Genomic DNA, 5,535 nt, shown 5'->3' with positions numbered 1-5,535 from the left:
CAAATTGAATATGTTTCATTATTTATTTGAGGCGAAATTGATTTTATTCAGTATTGTTGTAATTGTCATAACAAATACATTTAAAAAAAATGTAAAATACATGAACATTTTTTTTCTTCAAAAAAATAAAATAATAATCGTCCGATTAATCGGTATCGGCTTTTTTTTTGTCCTCCAATAAATCGGCATCGGTGTTGAAAAATCATCATCGATCTCTAGTTGTCTTGGAGTCGTGTTTGGCCACGCAGCCATGGGTGAACAGGGAGTACAGGAGGGGACGAAACATACGGTCACTGTGGGGACGATGTCGTCGATGCACTTATTGATGAAGCAGTATACTCCTCAATGCCATTGGATGAATCCCAGAACATGTTCCAGTCTGTGCTAGCCCAACAGTCCTGTAGCATCCGTGTCATCTGACCACTTCCATATTGAACAAGTCACTGGTACTTCCTGCTTTAGTTTTTGCTTGTAAGCAGGAATCAGGAGGTAGAATTATGGTCAGATTTGCCAAATGGACAGTGAGGGAGAGTTTTGTATGTATCCCTCTGGTTGCACATGTGCATGCTGGTCAAAATTTGGTCAAACGGATTTAAGTTTGCCTGCATTTAAGTCCCCAGCCACTAGGAGCGCCACTTCTGGATGAGCATTGTTTTCTTTACTTAGGGCCTTATATGTAGATCGTTGAGTGCGGTCTTAGTGCCAGCATCGGTTTGGGGTGGTAAATAGATATAGATGAGAACTCTTGGTAGGTAGAATACCTCATGATAAGCTGTAAACCACACTATCTCAGACGAGCAGTACCTCGAGACTTCTTTAATATTAGAAATTGTGCACCAGCTCTTATTTACAAATAGACACACCTCCCCGCCCCTCGTCTTACCAGACGTAGCTTCTCTGTCCTGCCGATGCCCAGAATACCCAGCCAGCTCTATAGTATCCGTGTCGTCGTTCAGCCACGACTTGGTGAAACATAAGATAGATACAGATTTGAATGTCACATTGGTAGGATATTCTTAATCGTAGATCATCCATTTTCAGAAGGAAGCCCGACCTCCACCCCCTTTATCTCCGTCTTTTCTTCACACAAATGACGGGGTTTGGGCCTGGTCTCGAGAATGCAGTATATCCTCTGCGTCGGATTCGTTAAAGAATCCAGTTCGAGGCGAGTAATCACTGTTTTGATGTCTAGAAGCTCTTTTCGGTCATAAAAGACAGTAGCAGCAACATTATGTACAAAATAAGTTAGAAACAACAAAATAGCACAGTTGGTTAGGAGCCCATAAAATGGCAGCCATCCCCCCCGGTGCCATTATTTAAAGCATATATAAAGCACAAGCTCTTCAAGGTGAAGTTGAACGCACCATGTAGACAGCGTTGCGGAGGAGTACATACTCCGCACATTATTCCTTCACTTCAGCTTCCTTTGATTCACCCGACTGCCATTATCCTTCTCCTCCACCTCCCCTTTCTTCTCTTTGAGCTCCTTTTCTGAAATCTCGGTGGTTGTGGTCGTGTCTAGTGCAGTATCAGCCATATTTAGTTTAATATAAGGGTATAATATGTTTCAGAAATAAATACAGTGTTTGATGCCTCTTCTTAGTCTTCTTGTCTGCTTCTTCAACAACATCTTCATCTTCTGTTTCTCTTTTCTTCACCTTCTCTTTTATCATCCCCATAGTGTTCCACACCTCATCCAGTTCTCCTTCTCTCTTCTTTTACTTCCTCCACATCTCCATTCACTCCTGTACTGCCCAGCTGAAAGAGGAGAGAGACTGTAAACATACTACAGCATAATGCAGGAAAATCACATTTAAAAATAATAACTTTAACACTAAATGACAGTTAACAGTAATGCCAAACAACAATGTTAACTCAATTTAAATGAACTACTCTATCATAGTGTATAATAAATAAGTAAATATACGCATGTCAGGTGTTATGAAAACCCCTCTAACAGCTCTGTAATATCACAACATTAAAAACTACCAAGTCTCAATTTGAAAGTCAAACAGATGACAAAGTATTGCACTTCAAAGTCTAAAACATAGGCTGATTCATTGCACTTAATTCTCCCCTACCTCGAGATCTCTGCTGGACAGAAGCCCACAGTTGAGTCGTGACTTCAGATACACCTGAAAGGGAGACAAAGAGAAAGAACCTCCAACTTTTACTGAACACAATTATTCAAAAACTGTGTAGGAGGCTTCACTAATGATGGATTATGTAGCTGGCTTCAAGTGTGCGGAGAGTGTAAGTGTGTGTGTGTGTGTGTGTACCTTGTTCCGTAGAGAGCGGTCCTCCAGGCTGTGTACTCTCAGAAAGTGGTCCAAACCACAAGAAGCCACCAGAGAGAAGGGTGGGACTGAAGCCCCCACACCCCTCCTGCCAGCCCCTTTAAACACCCACACACTCTAGGCCTGCAGCGAATGGAGAGGACAAGAGAAGGAGGAGGAGGGGTTAGAGAAAAAAAAGAGACTGTAGTCGAGGGGAGAGGATCTCCCAGAACACAAAGGCATGCAACATGGACTCGCACACACAAAAAGCTTAATCGGACTGTCAGAAGATAATTGTTTTGCCTGTAGTAGCAATAATTAAGTTTACACAGAAGCTTCAAAGAGCACATATAGCAAATGCATATCTAATGTAGCACAATGGCAAATACAGTTGAAGTCGGAAGTTTACATACACTTAGGTTGGAGTCATTAAAAATCGTTTCTCAACCACTCCACAAATTTGTTTTTAACAAACTATAGTTTTGGCAAGTCGGTTAGGACATCTACTTTGTGCATGACACAAGTAATGTTTCCCCCCCAAAATTTGGACAGATTATTTCACTGTATCACAATTCCAGTGTGTCAGAAGTTTACATACACAATGTTGACTGTGCCTTTAAACAGCTTAGAAAATTCCAGAAAATGATGTCATGGCGTTAGAAGCTTCTGATAGGCGTATTGAAATAATTTGAGTCAATTGGAGATGTACCTGTGGATGTATTTCAAGGCCTACCTTCAAACTCTGTGCGTTTTTGCTTGACATCATGGGAAAAATCAAAAGAAATCAGCTAAGACCTCAGAAAAATAATTGTAGACCTCCACAAGTCTGGTTCATACTTGGGAGCACTTTCCAAATGCCTGAAGGTACCACGTTCATCTGTACAAACAATAGTACGTAAGTATAAACACCATGAGACCACGCAGCCGTCATACCGCTCAGGAAGGAGACGAGATTAACGTACTTGTGCGAAAAGTGCAAAATCAATCCCAGAACAACAGCAAAGGACCTTGTGAAGATGCTGGGGGAAACCGGTACAGAAGTATCTATATCCACAATAAAACGAGTGCTTTATCAACATAACCTGAAAGGCCGCTCAGCAAGGAAGAAGGCACTGCTCCAAAACCGCCAGAAAAAAAGACAGACTACGGTTTGCAACTGCACATGGACAAAGATTGTACTTTTCAGATAAATGTCCTCTGGTCTGATAAAATAAATATAGAACCGTTTGGCCAAAATGACCATCGTTATGTTTGGAGGAAAAAGGGTGAGGCTTGCAAGCCAAAGAACACCATCCCAACCATGAAGCACGGGGGGTGGCAGCATCATGTAGTGGGGGTGCTTTGCTGCTGGAGGGACTGGTGCACTTCACAAAATAGATGGCATCATGAGGCAGGAACATTATGTGGATATATTGAAGCAACATCTCAAGACATCAGTCAGGAAGTTAAAGCTTGGTCGCAAATGGGTCTTCCAAATGGACAATGACCCCAAGCATACTTCCAAAGTTGTGGCAAAATGGCTTAAGGACAACAAAGTCAATGTATTGGAGTGGCCATCACAAAGCCCTGACGTCAATCCTATAGAAAATCTGTGGGCAGAACTGAAAAAGCGTGTGCGAGCAAGGAGGCCTACAAACCTGACTCAGTTACACCAGCTCTGTCAGGAGGAATGGGCCAAAATTCACCCAACTTATAGTGGGAAGCTTGTGGAAGGCTACCTGAAACGTTTGACCCAAGTTAAACAATTTAAAGGAAATGCTACCAAATACTAATTGAGTATATGTAAACTTGACCCACTGGGAATGTGATGAAAGCAATAAAGGTTGAAATAAATAATTCACTCTACTATTATTCTGACATTTCACATTCTTAAAATAAAGTGGTGATCCTAACTGACCTAAGACAGGACGTTTTTACTAGGATTAAATGTCAGGAATTGTGAAAAACGGAGTTTAAATCTATTTGGCTAAGGTGTATGTAAACTTCCAACTTCAACGGTAGAAGCTGACGTGGAAAAGTACTGAAGCAGATCACTAAGCAACTGCACAATCATTACAACAAGCGGAAAGAGACATGACAGCATGGCTAATTTACTGAGTTATATCATTTTTACCTTTCAAGCCCTGTTTCTGATCCAACCCATACTGAACAAACTTGACTTATGTCTTCCATGAACAAGAAAGAAAATATTGTCAAGACAACAACAACAAATGTTCTAACACGTTAATGGCGTGTCCAAAATGTCATCCGTAGGGATACGCTACTCACCGGAATTCTGTTACGACCTACATTTTCATATATAAAATATGCAGCAGATGGTGCTCTTGAGCTTTACATTTTATATCAGTCCAAGCAATCCAAAATCCACAGACATTATTGCACACAAATAATATTAGTCACTGAGATAATTAAGGGCCATACAGTACATACATACCGTGCACAGAAAAAAAACACAAGACACCAACAAAGAACAAATTCATGTTGTTGTTGTTTCTACATTATGTACGATTTCATTACTTCATTTTCGAAATGTGTTTTTGTTGATTAATTTCCTTGTTGTATGATGTTTTTTTTCTCACATTTTCACATTTGTAATCGTTGAGGTAGAGTAGGGGACAGGCAGAGGAGAGTGGCTAATCAATCAGAGGAGAGTTTATGATTCTTCAGGTCACCCTGGGGGATTTACCAGAGACTAGCTGTTGGGACAGATTTAGTGGGTGACAAAAGACGGGCCAGGGATGGGGATTACGGGGAAACTGCATGGGCACTTTAAAATCAAAAGTCAAAGATTTGTGGGAATTAAAAAAGTGTGGAAATCCTCCCAAGAGAAGAGGACCAGAGAGACTGACAATGTCAGGGTAGAAATGGATGAGAGTGAAAACAGCAGGACCACAGAAAGAGAGAGGTAGCTTGGAGAGAACAGAGAAGGGAGGGAAAGAAAGTAACAGAAATAATCCCATAATTACAAGAAAAGAGTGAAAGCCTTTTCATCTTTCTCAAAAGGACTGAAGAATAGGACACCAGTGTCGTATGACAAAGGGGAAGAAGGAGTGAGAGCGAGAGAGAGCAAGAGATGGAGAGAAGGAGACAAAGAGAGAGCGAGCGAGAAAGAGAGAGCGAGGAGAGACGAAGGGAGAGCGAGCGAGAAAGGGAGCAGAGGGAGGGATAGATAGAGACAAACAAGGGGAGCTGACAAAAAAAGATTCAAAGCTTGCCCTGCCCCCTCGTCCATATCTGGGGAACAAGGGAATACGGCAAC

The 5,535-nt window shown here is 41.5% G+C and overlaps 1 long non-coding RNA gene across 1 annotated transcript; it reads right to left on the bottom strand.

Annotated features, from left to right (window-relative positions):
* Nucleotides 1-436: 436 nt before the first annotated feature.
* On the bottom strand, nt 437-4,524 carry LOC123993839. Its single transcript, XR_006831526.1, has 4 exons — nt 4,390-4,524; nt 2,280-2,420; nt 2,082-2,135; nt 437-1,758 (listed from the first exon to the last, which is right to left on the bottom strand). It is a non-coding gene; the product is annotated as an uncharacterized LOC123993839 (long non-coding RNA).
* Nucleotides 4,525-5,535: the final 1,011 nt, after the last annotated feature.

This window comes from Oncorhynchus gorbuscha, linkage group LG02, assembly GCF_021184085.1.
Source record: "Oncorhynchus gorbuscha isolate QuinsamMale2020 ecotype Even-year linkage group LG02, OgorEven_v1.0, whole genome shotgun sequence".
Taxonomy (NCBI): Eukaryota; Metazoa; Chordata; class Actinopteri; order Salmoniformes; family Salmonidae; genus Oncorhynchus; species Oncorhynchus gorbuscha.
Note: the sequence above shows the minus strand (reverse complement) of the source record. Positions and strands in the feature narration are given on the sequence as shown.